This window comes from Aegilops tauschii, chromosome 3 (assembly GCF_002575655.3).
Source record: "Aegilops tauschii subsp. strangulata cultivar AL8/78 chromosome 3, Aet v6.0, whole genome shotgun sequence".
NCBI lineage: Eukaryota > Viridiplantae > Streptophyta > Magnoliopsida > Poales > Poaceae > Aegilops > Aegilops tauschii.
The window spans coordinates 482,991,809-483,012,277 of record NC_053037.3 but is presented as its reverse complement, the minus strand read 5'-3'; the positions used below and the strand labels follow the sequence as shown (position 1 = coordinate 483,012,277).

The 20,469-nt window shown below is 45.1% G+C and overlaps 1 long non-coding RNA gene across 1 annotated transcript; it reads left to right on the top strand.

The window, feature by feature from the left end:
• The first annotated feature begins 521 nt into the window (after positions 1 to 521).
• On the top strand, positions 522 to 5,551 carry LOC109766901 (uncharacterized). Its single transcript, XR_002233740.4, has 3 exons — positions 522 to 813; positions 907 to 1,488; positions 2,279 to 5,551. It is a non-coding gene; the product is annotated as an uncharacterized lncRNA (long non-coding RNA).
• Positions 5,552 to 20,469: the final 14,918 nt, after the last annotated feature.

Sequence of the window (20,469 nt, the reverse complement as noted above, 5' to 3'; positions counted from 1 at the left end):
AATAATTGCGCCGCTGTTTGCTTTCTCACAGTGAGGGGAAGGCCCAGGTATTTGCATGGAAAAGTACCGATCGAGCTGTGACGCCCCGAGACCGACGCTCCAGAAGACTTCCATGTTTTTTTCGAGTTCGTCATGTGTTTTATTTGTTTGTTGCATTCATCATCGCTTTGCATCCGCATGTTTTCATAAAACTTGCATCCGCTCGTAGTTGCCGCTTCTTCATCGCCTCCGTTGACCTTTCTCAGTCCAGCCGTTCTTTTGTGGTCCGGCCGTTTGGCCCTTTCTGCACAGTGCACTGACCCCCTCGCCCGTGTCCGAAAACTTCCCCGAACCCGAACCGGACTATCGTTACCGTTGGGTCCGGATCATCCCCTAACATCTATAAAACATCTCCGTTTTATTATTCGGGCTACCTAACCTATTTATTTACGACCGCCCGATTATAATCGGACGGACCGGATTAATCCCTACCCTAATCCCCTACCTATTTAAATAGACCAACCCTAAATTCTAGGGGATTTGTCCCCCCTACCGCCGCCACCCACTCACCAAATCCCCCTTGGGATCCATCCCTCCCCAACCACCGCTCGCCACCTACAGCCTCCAGATCCCCTCGCCCTCCACCTCGCTCGTTCCAGCGCCTCCCTGTCCTCTCCATCGCCTCCTCCCCGCGTCCAGCTGCTGAGCCCATCCGGATGCCGTCGCTGCTCCTGTCCCTGAGCCACTGGAGCACCGCCCCGCTTCTGCCTCCTCGTTCGAGCGCCGCTGGAGTTGCTCCGTCCGTCATGCCTCGCGTGCATGGTAAGAACCCCGGTGAGCTGCGCATGCCCGTTCCCCTCTTCTCTTCTCTATCTCCCGACTTATCTCTCTCATGCGTCTCTCTTTCTCTCTGTACCGCTACAACAGGGAGCCGCCATGGCCATGGATGCCGTCCGCCGCCTCCAGCTCGAAGCTCCGTTGCGCCCAAGCCTCGGAGGCGACCGGATCCGGCCTGGATCGACCTCCCCAAGCCCCCAACACCGGACTCTCCTGCTCACCCTCTGCTTCCTGCACCGACGACCCGAGACTAGGACCCCATCAGATGAGCCCCGCCGGCCCTCCTTGTCTCCTGGATTCACCCCTTTCTCTCTCTGCCTCCCTGACCTCTCTTCCTCTCTTGGAACTGCAGCAGCAGGAGCTTCGGCCACCGCGCCATGTTGCCGTTCTTCTGCTTCGTCGCCGTCCAGGACCACCTCGAGCCACCGCAGCAGGCGGACCTCCGCATCCGGCCACGCCGCCGGCAAGCCCTGCCTCCGCCGCCTCGCCAAGTTCCGCTGCTGCCTCCTCTACATCGCGCCGGTGCACCTGGCCTCCTCTGCGTCGCGCTGTTCCCTGCTTCTGCGTGCGAGGAGTACGACCAGCGCCAAGTCCCCTCGGCCGTGCGTTGACCTCCAGCCTGCTCGATCCCCTTCATCGATCGATCCAAGCCGAGCCGGCCCATGAGGCCTGGTGAGCTTCAGATCCAGCGCCTCACCCTGTGCTTTGTTGGGCCAGCTAGATTCGGCCCGTGATGTGTTTTTTCCTTGCCTACAAATTTAGAATTTATCCAGAGACTGCCAGTTTTGCAGAAAAACCCTCTTTGTCATGCATCAATAATTCACAAACCATGCATCAGAATGAAATAAATTATATATGAAAAGTTCTTAGAATTTCATCTAGTTTCATAATATGCTGCTTACATCCGTGTTTAAAATGTTTAAATGCTGCTTGCATTTATTTTGCTAAATGCCATGCTAAAATAATTTATTTCATAACTAAAAAACCGTAGCTCCAAATTTAATAAACTTTATATGTAAATGGGGTAGAAAAATGCCTAGTTTAACATGGTGTACTTTATTTTGTTGTTTAACAACATTAAAATTGTGTTTGGGGCAGAACAGTAGTAAATTCAAAATATGCATATGGGGTTTTTTTGGAATTGTTGCATGTTACTTCCGGCCTCATTTAAACTTGCCTAAATAGATAGTTTATTTATTCTTCACCCCTTGCCAGGTTTAACAACATTTAATATTGTTGGGTACATAAACGAGAGAGAACTAAATAATTGATGTGGTGTTTCTTCAATATGCAACTTGTTGCATATTGAGCTTCACTTAATTTGTAGTGTTGTTTGTTGCATTTTGTCATGCCATGCTCATTAAATCGGACATGCATCATACTTGATTGTGCATCATGCCATGTTTATGTGATGATTGTTTACTATGTTGTTTGTTTCTTTCCGGGTTGCTTCTCTCGTTAGCTTCGGTTTTGTTCCGGAGTTGTGAGGATTCGTTCGACTATGTCTGTTTGTCTTCTTCATGGACTCGTTCTTCTTCCTAGCGGGATTTCAGGCAAGATGACCATACCCTCGAAATCACTTCTATCTTTGCTTTGCTAGTTGTTCACTCTATTGCCATGCTGCGCTACCTACCACTTGCTATATCATGCCTCCCAAATTGCCATGTCAAGCCCTAACCATCCTTTCCTAGCAAACCGTTGTTTGGCTAAGTTACCGCTTTTGCTCAGCCCTTCTTATAGCGTTGCTAGTTGCAGGTGAAGTTGAAGTTGGTTCCATGTTGGAACATGGATAATTTTGGCATATCACAATATCTCTTATTTAATTAATGCATCTATATACTTGGTAAAGGGTGGAAGGCTCGGCCTTATGCCTGGTGTTTTGTTCCACTCCTACCGCCCTAGTTTCTGTCATACCGGTGTTATGTTCCTTGATTTTGCGTTCCTTACGCGGTTGGGTGATTTATGGGACCCCCTTGACAGTTCGCCTTGAATAAAACTCCTCCAGCAAGGCCCAACCTTGGTTTTACCATTTGCTACCACCTATCCCCTTTTCCCTTGGGTTCTGCAGACTCAAGGGTCATCTTTATTTTAGACCCCCCGGGCCAGTGCTCCTTCGAGTGTTGGTCCGAACTGAGCTGCCTGCGAGGCCACCTTGGGGAAACTTGAGGGCTGGTTTTTCTCGTAGCTAGTCTCATCCGGTGTTGCCCTGAGAACGAGATATGTGCAGCTCCTATCAGGATTTGTCGGCACATCGGGCGGCTTTGCTGGTCTTGTTTTACCATTGTCGAAATGTCTTGTAAACCGGGATTCCGAGACTGATCGGGTCTTACCGGGAGAAGGTTTATCCTTCATTGACTGTGAGAGCTTATAATGGGCTAAGTTGGGACACCCCTGCAGGGTATTATCTTTCGAAAGCCGTGCCCACGGTTATGTGGCAGATGGGAATTTGTTAATATCCGGTTGTAGAGAACTTGACACTTGACTTAATTAAAACGCATCAACCGCGTGTGTAGCCGTGATGGTCTCTTTTCGGTGGAGTCCGGGAAGTGAACACGGTTTTTGAGTTATGTTTGACGTAAGTAGGAGTTCAGGATCACTTCTTGATCATTGCTAGCTTCACGACCATTCCATTGCTTCTCTTCTCGCTCTTATTTGCGTATGTTAGCCACCATATATGCTTAGTGCTTGCTGCAGCTTTACCTCACTACCCCTTTCCTACCCTAAAGCTTAAATAGTCTTGATCTCGCGGGTGTGAGATTGCTGAGTCCTCGTGACTCACAGATTCTTCCAAACAGTTGCAAGTGCCGATGATACCAGTGCAGGTGACGCAACCGAGCTCAAGTGGGAGCTCGATGAAGATCTTGTTCGTTGTGTTGTTTCGTTTCCTGTTGATCAGTAGTGGAGCCCAGTTGGGACGACCAGGGATCTAGCATTTGGGGTTGTCTTCTTTTCTTTTGGCTTTGACCGTAGTCGGTCTATGTGTGTACTCTGATTGATGTATGATTTATTTATGTATTGTGTGAAGTGGCGATTGTAAGCCAACTCTTTATCCCATTCTTGTTCATTACATGGGATTGTGTGAAGATGACCCTTCTTGCGACAAACCACAATGCGGTTATGCCTCTAAGTCGTGCCTCGACACGTGGGAGATATAGCCGCATCGTGGGCGTTACACGAGCATCCCAGGATTTGGTTGACCTGCTCCATCTGTCGCGCGCTGCATCTAATCAGTAGCGCTGCACATTTGGCGAGATTGACATGCAAACCAGAGGCATCCCCGAAGAGTTGTAGGATGGCAGCACATGCCTGTAGGTCCATAGTTGCCAGTTTTAGGAAGAACATAACATCGTTTGTGAACATTGATACCCTTTGCGCCATCCCTCTCTACGTAAGCGGTGAGAGTATGCCTCTCTAAGCTGCCAATTGGAACATTCTCTGTAGCGTCTCCATGATGAGTATGAAAAGCATCAGTGATAGTGGTGCTCCCTACCGTAAGCCCTAACAGTTGAGTATAGGTCTTCCCGGGGTTCCATTGATCATGATTCTAGTGGACTAGGTTGCAAGTAGGACACAAATCAACTCTGTCCATGTTGCACTGAAACTCATATGTTTGAGCACTTCTACCATAAAAGGCCACTGAATGGATTCAAAGGCTTTTGATATGTCGATCTTGAGCATCATAATTGGCTCTCTTAGTGCATGCAGTCTATGCGCCATGCACTGTACTAGCATGAAGTTATCATGTATGGAGCGTCCCTTGACAAAGGCGCTTTGATGCATTCCCACCAATCTTGGGAGTTCCATAGCTAGCCGGTTAGAGAGCACTTTGTCGAAGATCTTGATTGTGCCATGTACCAAGCTCACCGGTCTGAAGTCCTTAACATCCACCGCTCTGTCCATCTTTGGTAGTAGGGTAACAATTGCTTTTTGATCGCTAGTAAGCCTCGCATGTCTTGATACGTCTCCAACGTATCTATAATTTTTGATTGTTCCATGCTATTATAGTATCAATCTTGGATGTTTTATATACATTTACAACCAACTTTATACCCTTTTTTGGGACTAACCTATTAACTTAGTGCCTAGTGCCAGTTGTTGTTTTTTTCCTTTTGTAGAACATCAATACCAAACGAAGTCCAAATGCCACGAAATTTCTTGGAGATTTTTTTCTGGCAATATAAGAGACACTGGAAGCTTTTGGATTCAACTAGAAGATAGAGGAGTGGCCCACTAGGCACCAGGGCGCGCCAGAGGCCCTTGGCGCGCCCTGGTGGGTAGTAGGGCCCACAACCCTCCTTTTGACCTAACTCCGCCTCTATAAATACTCTAAAATTAGGAAACCTACGGGAGAGTCCACGAAATACTTTTTCCGCCGGCGCAAGCCTCTGTTCTCGAGAGATCCCATCTGGGGCACTTTCTGGCACTCTGCCGGAGGGGGAAACAATCACGGAGGGGTTCTTCATCATCCTTGCTGCCCCTCCGATGATGCGTGAGTAGTTTACCACACACCTATGGGTCCATAGTTAGCAGCTAGATGGCTTCTTCTCTCTTTTTGATTCTCAATACAATGTTCTCCCCGTTGTTCTTGGAGATCTATTTGATGTAATGACTTTTTGCGCTGTGTTTGTTGAGATCCGATGAATTGTGAGTTATGATCAGATCTATCTAGGAATATTATTTGAGTTTTCTCTGAACTCTTTTATGCATGATTAATATAGCCTCGTATTTCTTCTCTGATTTATTGGTTTCGTTTGGCCAACTAGATTAATTTATCTTGCCATCGGAAGATGTGCTTTGTAATGGGTTCGATCTTGCGGTGCTCAATCCCAGTGACAGAAGGGGACATGACACGTATGTATCATTGCTATTAAGAGTAAAAAGATGGGGTTTATTCATACATGAGTTTATCTTGTCTACATCATGTCATCTTGCTTAATGCATTACTCCTTTTTCCATGAACTTAATACACTAGATGCATGCTGGATAGCGGTCGATGTGTGGAGTAATAGTAGTAGATGCAGAATCATTTTGGTCTACTAATCTTGGACGTGATGCCTATGTGTTTGATCATTGCCTTGGATATTGTCATAATTATTCGCTTTTCTATCAATTGCTTGATTGCTTGTATCTGCGTTGGTATTTCCCCGAAGATGAGAGGATGATGCAGCACATCAACGGTAAGTATTTCCCTCAGTTATGAAACCAAGGTTATCAATCCAGTAGGAGAACCAAGCAACACTATGTAAACGGCACCTGCACACAAATAACAAAAACTTGCAACCCAACGCGTAAGAGGGGCTGTCAATCCCTCCTCGGTATTGAGATATATTAAATTGTATGAGATTGGATATATAGATCTAACAAAAACAAAAAATAAAATAAGTAAAGAAAAAGCACACCAAGGTATTTTTGGATTAATAGATCTGAAAATAATATGATAGGAAATAGACCCGGGGGCCCTAGATTTCACTGGAGGCTTCTCTCGAGAAAATAGCATACGGTGCATAAACAAATTACTGTTGGGCAACTGAAAGAAGAGCAAATAATTATGACGATATCCAAGGCAATGATCATGTATATAGGCATCACTTCCAAGATTAGTAGACCGACTCCTGCCTGCATCTACTACTATTACTCCACACATTGACCGCTATCTAGCATGCATCCAGTGTATTAAGTTCATGGAAAAACGGAGTAATGCATTAAGAATGATGACATGATGTAGATGAGATCTATTCATGTAGGAATAGACCCCATATTTTTATCCTTAATGGCAATGATACATGTGTGTCATGTCTCCTTCTGTCACTGAGATTGAGCACCGCAAGATCGAACCCATCACAAAGCACCTCTTCCCATTACAAGAAAAATCAATCTAGTTGGCCAAACTAAACCAAAGTTTCGGAGAAGAAATACGAGGCTATAATAATCATGCATAAAAGAGTTCAACAAAGACTCGAACAATGTTCATGGATAGATGTGATCATAAACTCACAAGTCATTGGATCCCAACAAACACACCGCAAAAAGTCATTACATCAAATAGATCTCGAAGAACATCGAGGAGAACATTGTATTGGAGATCAAAAACAGAGAAGAAGCCATCTAGCTACTACCTACGGACCCGTAGGTCTGTAATAAACTACTCACGCATCATCAGAGGGGCAAGGGTGTTGACGAAGAACCCCTCCATGATCATTGACCCCTCCGATGGAGTGCCGAAAAAGGCCTCTAGATTGAATCTCGTGGTTCTAGAATTTGCGGCGGCTGGAATTGTGTTCGTCGACTCCCCTAGGGTTTTTGGGATTTTAGAGTATTATAGAGCTGATAGTCGGTGGAGAAGCCTCCCGTGGGCCCCACTACCAACCAGGGCATGCCTGGGCCTTCTAGCGTGCCCTGGTGCCTAGTGGGCCCCACAGGCCTCCTCTGGTGCACTTCTTTGGCTCCCTGGATGTCTTCTGTCCAGAAAAAATCTCCAAAAAGTTTTGTGGCATTTGGACTTCGTTTGGTATTGATATTCTGCAAGGTAAAAAACAAGCAGAAAACAACTGACACTGGGCACTATGTCAATAGGTTAGTCCCAAAAAATGATATAAAGTTGCTAGTAAATGAGTATAAAACATCCAAGAATGATACTTTAATAACATGGAACAATCAAAAATTATAGATACATTGGAGACGTATCAGCATCCCCAAGCTTAATTCCTGCTCGTCCTCGAGTAGGCAAATGATAAAAACATAATTTTTGATGTGGAATGCTACCCATCATATTCACCACATATTCTTTTCTTTTGTAGCATGGACATTTGGAATTTTAGATGATTCAAAGCAATAGTCTATAATTGACATGAAGACATCAATACTCAAGCATATCAACAAGCAGCCATGTTGGTGCTTTGTAAGTGAAGATGGAGACTCAAAATAAAAATAAAAATTGCATAAAGTTAATAGATAGGCTCTTCGCAGAGGGAAGCAGAGATTTGTAGTGGTGCCAGAGGTCGAAGCTTAAATTGAGAGATAAAATATTTTGGGAGGCATGCTTTTCCCTTCAACGAAAACGACCGAGAATTCCCAATACTGTCCATGCTAGATACATCACACGCAGTTCCCAAACATAAAATAAAGTTTATTCCTTTTCCACCATTATTTCACAATCCATGGCTAGCCGTATCCACGGGTGTCTTCCATACCAACACTTTCCGAGGAATTTATTATTGATAACATAAAGTAAATTCTTATTCATTTCGGGACTGGGCATCCCTATTACCGGCCACACTCTCGTGCAATGACAAGTGAATAAACACTCATCTTGAGAATAACACATCTAGCATGGAAAAATATTGGCAACCCCCTGCCGCTTCATGAGCGGTACGGGCACACAAAAAGGAATTTCATTTTGAAATTTAGAGTTGGCACATACAAATTTACTTGGAATGGCATGGATACCGCATATAGGTAGGTATGGTGGACTCATTTACATAACTTGGTTTAAGGAGTTTGGATGCACAAGTAGTATTCCCACTTAGTGCAAGGAAAGGCTAGCAAATAGATTGAGAAGCAACCAACCAAAAAACAAAAACAATCATAAACGAGCATTGAACATAGCTAACACCAAATAATGCACCACAAGTAGGATGTAACTTCATTGCATAACTATTGACCTTCGTGCTTGCATAGGGAATCACAAACCATAACACCAATATTCTTACTAAAGCATAATTACTCACCAACATGACTCACATATTACTATCTCCATATCGCAAAACTATTGCAAGGAATCAGGTTTTAATATCCAATGATCTTCATGATAGTTTTTATTATCCCTCTTGAATATCTATCACTTTGGGACTAGTTTCATATATTATCAATTCTTATAACAAGCTCTCAAACAAATTTAAGTGAAGAACAAGAGCATAAATATTTCTTGAAAATTTTCATCTATCAAAATAATATAAGTGAAGCATGAGAGTATATTTCTTTAAAATTTTGCTAACTCTCAAATTGGTCTAAGTGAAGCATGAGAGTATTTCTTCAAAATTAAAGCACCACCATGCTCAAAAATATATAAGTGAAGCACTAGAGCAATTCCATAGCTCAAAAAATTTAAGTGAAGCACATAGAGCAATTCTAATATTAACAAATCATAGCATCATTGTGGCTCAAATAGGTGTCTCCAACAAGGATGATTGTGACAAACTAAAAAGGAAAACAAGCAAAGACTCATATAATACAAGACGCTCCAAGCAAAACTCGTGGTATGTGAGGAATAAAAATATAGCTCCAAGTAAAATTACCGATGGTCGTTAAAAGAAAGAGGGTATGCCTTTCGGGGCATCCCCAAGATTAGTTGCTTGGTTCTCCTTGAATATTACCTTGGGGTGCCAATGGCATCCCCAAGCTTAAGCTCTTTTCACTCCTTATTCCTTCATCCATCGTGATCTCACCTAAAACTTGAGAACTTCAATTACACAAAACTTAACAAAAACCTTCGTGAGATCCGTTAGTATAAGAAAATCAATCTTTACTTTAAGTAATGTTGCAAACACATTCATATTTTGTTATTGCATTATATTACTACTTTATTCTAACTTTACTATGGCTTATACTCCCCGATACAATCCATAGATTCATCAAAATATGCACACAATGCAACAAAAACAAAATCTGTCAACAACAGAACAGTTTGTAAAGACTCGAATTTTTCTCATACTTCTTTAACTCCAACAATTCTAAAAAATTAGGAAAGTGTAGACAATTTGTATATCAATCTTGTGTAAAAAATTCAGATCAAAAACACGTTTCTGTGAATTTTAACAATTCCATAACGGGGTGCAGAAGTTTCTGTTTTCCAACCAGATCAAATCAACTATCACCCAACATGATCCTAAAGGCTTTACTTGGCACAAACACTAATTAAAACATAAAAACACAATCACAATAGTAGCATAATTGTGTCAACACACAAGAATAGAAAGAAAAAGTGAAAAAATATCGTATTCATTGGGTTGCCTCCCAACAAGCGCTATTGTTTTATGCCCCTAGCTAGGCATAATGCAAAGATTCAAGTATTGTCATCTTTAGTTCTTGCTCCATAGGTTGCCCTTATGATTGATTCATGTGGTGTCTTAATTCTTGTTCTATGGAAGTGTTCCATACCCTTTCTCAGAGGAAACTAAAATTTAATATTCCCTTCTTCATATCAATCACGGCACCTATAGTTCGTAAAAACGGTCTACCAAGTATTATGGGACAAGACGGATTGCAATCAATGTCAAGAACAATAAAATCTATGGGCACATAATTCCTATTGGCAAGAATAAGAACATCATTAATTCTACCCAAAGGTTTTTTTATAGTGGAATCCGCCAAATGCAAATTAAGAGAACATTCTTCCAAATTGGTAAAACCTAGCACATCACATAGAGATTTCGGAATTGTGGAAACACTAGCACCAAAATCACATAAAGCATTCTCACAATTGTTGATCTTGACTTTTATGGTGGGTTCTCATTCATCATATAATTTTCTAGGAATTGAAATCTCTAATTCCAACTTTTCTTCTAAAGCGTTCATCATCGCTTCCAAAATATGTTTAGTAAAAGCTTTGTTTTGTTCATAGGCATTGGGTGAAGTTAATATGGATTGAAAGAAAGAAATACATTCATATCATAACTAAAGTCTTTGTAATCCAAAAGAGTGAGCACATCACTGGTTAAAGTTTTGACCCCTCCAAACCCACTTCTATCAATTTTTTCATCAAGATTTTCACCCTCCGAATTATGAGGACGCCTCATCGCCAAAGTTGACTCTTCTTCAGTCCTCTTATCATCAAGTTTAATATTACTAAACAAAGAATCAATAGAAGAAACACCAATCATTTTAATATCTTCATCATTATGGTGAAAGCAATCAGGCGAAAATGCTCTTTCTAGAAGTTCTCTTTTAGCTCTATGCATCGCAGTTCTTTTCTTACTTTCATCCATAGAAACATATACAATTTTAATTGATTCATTAATATAAACTTTGGGTGGAAAATTTTTAATCTTGAGATTTTCTACATCATGAGTAATTCTATCAATGCTTCTAGACATATCATCAATCTTCTTCAATTTTTCTTCTATCGCAGTGTTGAAAACTTTTTGAGCATTGATAAATTCTTTAATATCACTCTCAAGATCAGAGGGCATTCTATTATTATTATTATTATTATTATTATTATTATTATTATTATTATTATTATTATTATTATTATTAGAGGAATTACCATAGGAATTTCCATAATTATTAGAGGAATTTCCAGGAAAAGGCCTAGGATTAAAATTACCTCAATAAGCATTGTTATTAAAATTGTTTCGCGAGACAAAATTCACATCTACGGGGTCACTATTTTTCTTAATCAAAGTAGACAAAGGCACATCGTTAAGATCAATAGGAGGATTTTTACTAGCAACCAATTTCATAAGAGCATCTACTTTTTCACTCAAAGTACTAATTTCTTCAACAGAATTAACCTTTTTACAAGTAGGTGCTCTTTCGGTATGCCATTGTGAATAATTTGCCATGATTTTATCTAGAAATTTAGTAGCTTCACCCAAAGTAATCTCCATAAAAGTACCACCTGCGGCGGAATCCAAAAGATTTCTAGAAACAAAATTCAATCCCGCATATTTTTTCGTATAATCATCCATAGATTTAAACCATGAGTAGGACAATTTCTTAGCATTAATTTCATTCTTTCCCAATATTGCGCAACATGTTCATGCTCAAGTTGCTTGAAATTTATTATTTGATTTCTAAGGGAAATAAATTTTGCGAGCGGAAAATACTTAGTAATAAAAGCATCTTTGCACTTATCCCACGAATCAATACTATTATGAGGAAGAGATGAAAACCAATTTTTTGCACGATCTCTCAAGGAGAAAGGAAATAATTTCAACTTCAAAATATCATTGTCCACATCTTTTTTCTTTTGCATATCACACAATTCTATGAAAGTGTTTAGATGGGACGCGACATCCTCATTAGGAGTACCTGAAAATTGCTCTTTCATAACAACATACAACAAAAGGACATTAATATCATAAGACTTCGCACTAGTGGCAGGAGGAGCGATTGGAGTACTAATAAAATCATTATTATTAGTATTGGAAAAATCACACAATTTGGTATTTTCTTGAGTCACAGTGACTACGCAAGCAAGATCACAAGCAAACAAAAGATCAAACGAGAAAAAGGCAAACGAAAAGAAGGCAAATATTTTTGTGTTTTTCTGAAAATGATTTAGAAGTGGGGGAGATGAAAACGAGAGGCAAATGGAAAATAAAGTAAATTTCAAGGAGATGAGATTGGTGATTAGGAACCTAATAGATGTTGATGATGTCTCCCTGGCAACGACGCCAAAAATTCTTCCTGATTGCTTGTATCTGCGTTGGTATTTCCTCAAACAGGAGAGGATGATGCAGAACAACAACGGTAAGTATTTCCCTCAGTTATGAAACCAAGATTATCAATCCAGTAGGAGAACCAAGCAACACTATGTAAACGGTACCTGCACACAAATAAAAAAACTTGCAACCCAACGCGTAAGAGGGGTTGTCAATCCCTCCTCGGTGTTGAGATAGATTAAATTGTATGAGATTGGATAAATAGATCTAACAGAAACACAAAATAAAATAAGTAAAGAAAAAGTGCAGCAAGGTATTTTTGGATTTTTTTATTAATAGATCTGAAAATAATATGATAGGAAATAGACCCCGGGGCCGTAGATTTCACTGGAGGCTTCTCTCGAGAAAATAGTATACGGTGGGTAAACAAATTACTGTTGGGAAACTGATATAAGAGCAAATAATTATGACAATATCCAAGGCAATGATCATGTATATAGGCATCACTTCCAAGATTAGTAGACCGACTCCTGCCTGCATCTACTACTATTACTCCACACATCGACCGCTATCCAGCATGCATCTAGTGTATTAAGTTCATGGAGAAATGGAGTAATGCATTATCGGAATCGGGGCTCCGTGGACCCCAATCAAGGTTCAAACTCTGGGGCGTGTGTGAAGAATCTCGCTCCTCACCGACGTTCTGTCGGTGCAACAAACCCCGGGTCCGGTTCCCGGACTGTGCACAGGCCTAAAGACAAGATTACAACACCATGATCAACCCAAGCATGATGGACCAATTCTCCTAAAGGATCCAAGTGCAGGACAGGAAGACCAAGATGAGCCAGAGGAGCAAGATATCGCTAAGGCAAGAACCTCCCTTGTCGGGCAGGCGAGCCTGGCAAGGTTGAGTTCGCCCCAGAAGCAAGCTTCCAGATCATCCCAGCAGGCCTGCCGGGGCTAGCGAAGGCAAGCCACGCCACCGCTCCACCTCACAAGCGACCCAAGTCAACGACCAATGCGGTGTCAAGCCCCTAAGTGACTAAGTGGCTCCTTCTTGCCACATGGCAGCCACTTCCTACAACAAGCGCCTCCTTATGACACCCGTCCTGAGACGTGTCAAGCAAGCAGGTGCAAAGCTGGCAAAACCTTGCCGGGCACACTGTGATGTGACACTAGACAGCACATTGAATGTGCTCTGTCAGCCTGTAGAGTTAGGTGTGATAGCGCTGGTCGCTATCTAATCAGTGCATAAAGACTGATTTGCCACTGTGGCGACCCCTTGATCTATAAAAGGAGGCCCAAGGCAACCGTAGAAAGGGTTGGTTGGTTGGCTAATCTAGACCCCCAGCACACTCATATGCACGTAGCCGCTGTCTCCCTGAGGCGACCATGCCGGGCGAGTGCGCTGCGTCCACAACCAATTTTCCACTATCAATCCACCAAAGCAGGAGTAGGGTTCTACGCCTCACGGAGGCCCGAACCTGGGTAAAGACTGCCCGTGTGATCTCTGCCGTGCTGTCCCACGCTCCTCCGCTCTTTGTGCAACGTGCCATCCCCCCACCGAACCAGAAAGGGGCTCATGGCCCCATAGGTGGCCGTGGTTTCCCACGACATCTTTGGCGCGCCAGGTAGGGGGATCACTTGCATGAACCCAAAAGCGTGAGCAGCGCGTCATCTTCATCGTCATTTTCATCATCAACGGCTCCATCGACTATGGCGCCCAAGAAGAAGTCCGGTGCCGCAGCTCACCCGTCCACCTCGAAAGCTCCGCCACCCGCGGCCGCTGACGCCGCGGGGAATGCGGAGGCACACGGGGATGTAGGCGCTACGGGGGACGTGGTCGGCGTAGGCGGCGTTGTCATCACCTCCCCCGCAGCCGAAATAGGAGCAGGAGGCACCGGAGGAGAGCAGCATCAGCAACATCTCAGCGGTCATGCTCCATGAGGTACGAACGAAGGGGTTATTCCGTCTGTAGCTTTTCTTCCTGCTGAAGGGTACAACCATTGTTACAATAAAATGCTAATGCAAGATCATAGACGACACACCGAGGCATGATATTTGTTAACGAGGTTCACGGATATGGCTACATCCCCGGGGCATGACTACGGGCGCTCCTCCCCAAGATACCGCAATACCAGCCACCCGGGCACCGGCACAAGCCGTCGGCTCCCCCGCGTACCTGTTGCTATCAAGTCGTCATGGGTTACAACGTGTGGTGCCCCTCCATATATAAGAGGCCTAGGATACAAGTGTCCGACTCCTACACAACTCGTACCTAACCACACCAATCACAACTCCAAGTCCACGTAACCCCTTGCTTACCTAGTATATTCGACACAAATATAACAAACTCCACCTTGGCGAATATTCTCCACCACTTAGAAGTCGTCCATGCTCGAACCTCCATGTACTCCGGACTTGGGTTGTCTTCTTTGTAGCTTACTCAGAGCTACCCGACGGGTCAGACCCGCCGCCACCGTGAGACTCCACTGCTACTCCTGCAGCTCCACTCTCCACGGCTCCACCTGCAATAGTGCTCCCTTGCAATTTGTAAAGATACGAAGCCGTCCTCTCTCCTATCATCACGGTCACCCCATCTTCCATGATTTTCATGGTCATCGTATCCCGATCACAACAGAATTCCATACCACCATCATCAAGAACACCAAGCGAAATTAGATTTCTCCTTAGCCCTGGCACATGCCTGACTCCCCGAAGCATCAACTCAACTCCGTCAAACATCTTGATTTTGATGTCACCTACTCCAGCAACACGATAACATGTGTCATCGCCCACATAGGCTAAACCGAACTCACCAGACTTGTACGAAGAGAACCACTCCCTGTTGGGTGTCGCATGAAAAGAGCAAGCTGAATCCAACATCCACGCTTCAGCTTTTGTTGACCGCCTATTTGATACAACGAGAACATCACTACTGCTGTCTGAGTCATCACCACAAGTTGCCGCATTAGCACTTGCCCCACCCTTCAGTTCTGGGCATTCCCTCTTTATATGTCCCCAATCCTTGCACCTGTAGCACTGCACCTTTTTCTTCTTTTTCTTCTCCGCCTCTTGTCCCTTCCTGAGCTAATAACCTTTAACTGCCAACCCCAAACCTTGAGTACTCTCCTCTGTAGCATTCTTTTGCTTCCTCAACTCACGTCCAAGCAACGCTGCAGTGAATTCTTCATTATTGACGGTTGTCTTTCCATGTGTCAATGTAATGACCAAATGCTCATAGGATGGTGGCAACGAAACAAGAAGAAGTAGTGCCTTATCCTCGTCCTCAATCTTCACATCCAGACGCGCTAGATCCGTGACCAATTGATTAAATGCATTCACATGCTCGACAAGATCCAACCCCTCCTGCTTCTTCAGCCCATAGAACTTTTGCTTCAAATACAGCTTATTGGTCGCTGACTTGGACATATAACGATTTGCCAACTTGTCCCAAATTCCCTTAGGAGAATCTTCGTCCATGACATGATACATGACCTGATCCGCAAGACAAAGCTGTATGGTAGCGGCCGCCTGCACTTGCATATCCTCCCACACATCGTTGTCAACCTTGGCCGGCTTCGTCTCCTGCAAACCCTTCAAGATTCCTTGCTGCGCCAGAATATCCTTTTCTCTTGTCTGCCATAGACCGAAGTTACCCGTGCCATCGAATTTCTCCAAATCAAACCTGTGAACCCCGGCGCCCATGCCGAGCCGCGATCTAACCAACCTGTTGCCGCCGGTCTTACCGCCATTTTCCTCTGCGACTTCCTCACGAAAAAGATCACTGATCCCGTATTCCTCGTCTGAAGCCACGCCGCAGTCTGCGATCTACCAAGAAAATCTGACTTGCACTATCTTTGTCCGCCCTTCAGGAAATTCCGTGAAGCTCAACTTGCAGATCAACAAGTTACCTGCAACTTGCAGACGATTTTTCTGTGCCTTTGCGCCTCGTCGCCCCAGCCTTTTATTACTACTGGATACAGTCAGCCCTATCTTTTCCTCTCTGACTCGGAATTAGAGTCTCAGTCCACCACGGTTTGCATGGAAAAACTGACCCAACATGCACGCCCAAGAAATCTCCAGAACCTATACCACGCATGCAAACAGTGCACCTACCATGCATAGGCAATACCATCAAGGTTCCGCACTGCCCACATGCACCCACACAGTTTCCTTTCAAAATCCAAACCGACATGCATGTTTGCCTGCTAATCTTCCGAACTCTGCGCTTTTCTTTGGTAACTTGATTTTTCCTTGCGCTGCACGCCCGCAGAGTCCTGCCCGTGCATGCCACCGAACGCCCTCGCGTATGTTCCTTGCCGCCCGCAGAATCCAACTACTGCACGCCTTTCGAGCGGCCGTCTCGCGTACGCAGCCCCAACAACCGAGGCCTGACCAACGTTTCCTTTGTCCGTGTCCCTCGGAAAATTCCGTCGTTGTATCTCCGACGAGAACTTCGCCTTGTTTCTGATCTTGGTTCTCGCCAGTGATCTGTAACTTGCCCTGTCGCGCGCATACCGTACGCCAACCCTGCTGAAACAGACGCCGCCTCACGCATCATCCGTGCATGAGCCGTGTCGTACCCTGGCCATCCACGCCGCCGACACAATCCGTCCGCAGTATCGCGTCGTCGCCCTTGTACAACACCGAGCGCATCATCTCGATGCTCTCACACTCCGATCTATCCGGCCGTCCCCCAAGTCTGGTCGCCGGTCTGATTGCGAGCCGAATCCGTCGCCTCCGCAACGTCTTCAACAGCCACTACGCCGGTCCGATCGCCACGTCTAGCTGATCCTTACCGACCGCAGCCCATCGAACGGTCCAGGCCTCCTGCCCAAAGTGTCCGACACCACCGACCGCCTCCGTGATCGCCGCCATGCTCCACCTTGCGCCAATCGAACATTCCATGGCACCCGTCGAGCATGATCCTCGTACCTCCGGATGATCTTCCGCATAGCCTTCTCGCAACCTTGCTCATGATACCACTTGTTAGAATAAAACGCTAATGCAAGATCATAGACGACACGCCGAGGCACGATATTTGTTAACGAGGTTCACCGATATGGCTACATCCCCGGGGCATGACTACGGGCGCTCCTCCCCAAGATACCGCAACACCGGCCGCCCGGGCGCCGACACAAGCTGTCGGCTCCCCCACGTACCTGTTGCTATCAAGTCATCATCATGGGTTACAACGTGTGGTGCCCCTCCGTATATAAGAGGCCTAGGATACAAGTGTCTGACTCCTACAGAACCCGTACCTAACCACACCAATTACAACTCCAGGTCCACGTAACCCCTTGCGTACATAGTATATTCGACACAAATATAACAACCATAGTGGTGGCATCCCGTCTGGGGCGATTCGCCACCCTCTGCCCGCCTCCGACACGGGCGCGGCCGCAGGGCGTGCGCCTCCCCTGGGGTGGGCTGACCCAACCATTGTGCCCAATGGAGCCGCTGGCCCTCAAGTGCCTCCACCGCGTCACCATGCCATCCCAGCGGCGAGTTCGCAACCGCGGTGGCGCGACGCGGTCGCCGCCGGAACCGTTAGGAGCCGGGTGACGCTTCGGTCTATGTCATCATCACCTATGTCGAGCATCGCTACAAAGGCCATGGCGCGGGCCCAGCTGTTGTTGAGGTTCCCGCCGACAACTGATCAGATGGATGAGTGGAGAGCCACCATTCATAGTCTAATTGGCTTCGCCGAGGCTGGGGGCTCACAGCGAGCTGGCCCGCCACGGCCTCCCCAGACGACAACGGCGGCTCGTGCTACTGACCATGCAGAAGGGGCCACCCCCACGGTGCAGTCTCCGCCACAGTAGTCAGCACGGGAGCCACGGAATCAAGACCCCGACGATGTCTTGATGGCATCTTCCGACCCTCGAGCACGTCAAGGCCAACGGCGAGCCCCGGAAGTCAGGCGGAGGGAAGACGCGTCCGTCGTCGTCGAGCGACGCCGTGACAACCACCGTCAGACTAATGGGTGCGATGGCCCAGACGTCGACAAGCCCGCGCTTGGGAGTGGCGGGTGCCTACCTTTCGAGGCCGGGTGCCCTGCCTTCACTCGTGAGCCGCGGCAAGTCCGTTGGCCGTCGGCTCGCATGTTCAAGCCAGATATTCCAGAGAAGTATGATGGAAGGCTGAACCCGGCAGAGTTCCTGAGCATCTACACCATCGCTGTTCAAGCTGCTGGGGGAAGAGATGAGAAGGTGTTCGCCAACTGATACGTCTCCAAGGTATCTATAATTTTTGATTGCTTCATGCTATATTATATTCTGTTTTGGATGTTTAATGGGCTTTATTATACACTTTTATATTATTTTTGGGACTAACCTATTAACCGGAGGCCCAGCCCAGAATTGCTGTTTTTTTTGCCTATTTCAGTGTTTCGTAGAAAAAGAATATCAAACGAAGTCCAAACGGAATGAAACCTTCGGGAACGTGATTTTCGGAACAAACGTGATCCAGAGGACTTGGACCCTACGCCAAGAAAGCAACCAGGAAGGCATGAGGTAGGGGGCGCGCCTACCCCCTGGGCACGCCCTCCACCCTCGTGGGGCCCACGTTGCTCCACCGACGTACTTCTTCGTCCTATATATACCTACGTACCCCCAAACCAACAGAAGCATCCACGAAAACCTAATTCCACCGCCGCAACCTTCTGTACCCGTGAGATCCCATCTTGGGGCCTTTTCCGGCGTCCTGCCGGAGGGGGCATTGATCACGGAGGGCTTCTACATCAACACCATAGCCTCTCCGATGATGTGTGAGTAGTTTACCTCAGACCTTCGGGTCCATAGTTATTAGCTAGATGGCTTCTTCTCTCTCTTTGGATCTCAATACAAAGTTCTCCACGATTCTCGTGGAGATCTATTCGATGTAATCTTCTTTTGCGGTGTGTTTGTTGAGACCGATGAATTATGGGTTTATGATCAAGTTTATCTATGAACAATATTTGAATCTCCTCTGAATTCTTTTATGTATGATTGGTTATCTTTGCAAGTCTCTTCGAATTATCAGTTTGGTTTGGCGTACTAGATTGATCTTTCTTGCAATGGGAGAAGTGCTTAGCTTTGGGTTCAATCTTGCGGTGTCCTTTCCTAGTGACAGTAGGGGCAGCAAGGCACGTATTGTATTGTTGCCATCGAGGATAACAAGATGGGTTTTATATCATATTGCATGAGTTTATCCCTCTACATCATGTCATCTTACTTAAGGCATTACTCTGTTCTTTTGAACTTAATACTCTAGATGCATGCTGGATAGCGGTCGATGTGTGGAGTAATAGTAGTAGATGCAGGCAGGAGTCGGTCTACTTGTCACGGACGTGATGCCTATATACATGATCATACCTAGATATTCTCATAACTATGCTCAATTCTATCAATTGCTCAACAATAATTTGTTCACCCACCGTAATACTTATGCTCTCGAGAGAAGCCACTAGTGAAACCTATGGCCCCCGGGTCTATTTTCCATCATATCCAACACTAAGCTATTTTTATTGCCTTTTATTTTACTTTGCCTCTTTATCATAAAAATACCAAAAATATTATCTTATCATATCTATCAGATCTCACTCTCGTAAGTGACCGTTGAGGGATTGACAACCCCTTTATCACGTTGGTTGCGAGGTTCTTGTTTGTTTGTGTAGGTGCGAGGGGCTCGTGCATGGTCTCCTACTGGATTGATACCTTGGTTCTCAAAAACTGAGGGAAATACTTACACTACTTTACTGCATCACCCTTTCCTCTTCAAGGGAAAACCAACACAGTGCTCAAGAGGTAGCAAGAAGGATTTCTGGCGCCGTTGCTGGGGAGATCTATGCCAAGTCAAGTCAAGTCAAGTCAAGACATACCAAGTACCCATCACAAACTCATCTCCCTCGCATTACATTATTTGCCATTTGCCTCTCGTTTTCCTCTCCCCCACTTCACCCTTGCCGTTTTATTTGCCTTCTTCCCGTATGCCTTTTTGTTTGTGTTTCCACGTGCCTTCTATTTGCTTGCATCTTTGCTTGCTAAAAATCTATTGATATGGATCCACTTAAAGTGTTCTACTTGGATCATCTTCGATCCTTATGCGCTCGTGCTGAAACCCCAACTAGCCTAGTTGATGGGAAATCTTTAGATGAGCATGCTCATTTTGTGCGTCACCGTTTGTCTGAAAAAGGGAGACTCTTATGGAATCAAATAAACAAATTGTTGTGTTATGCTTGGAATCTTTGTGAAATTTGTGATATTACTTGTTGCTCTAAGAACCC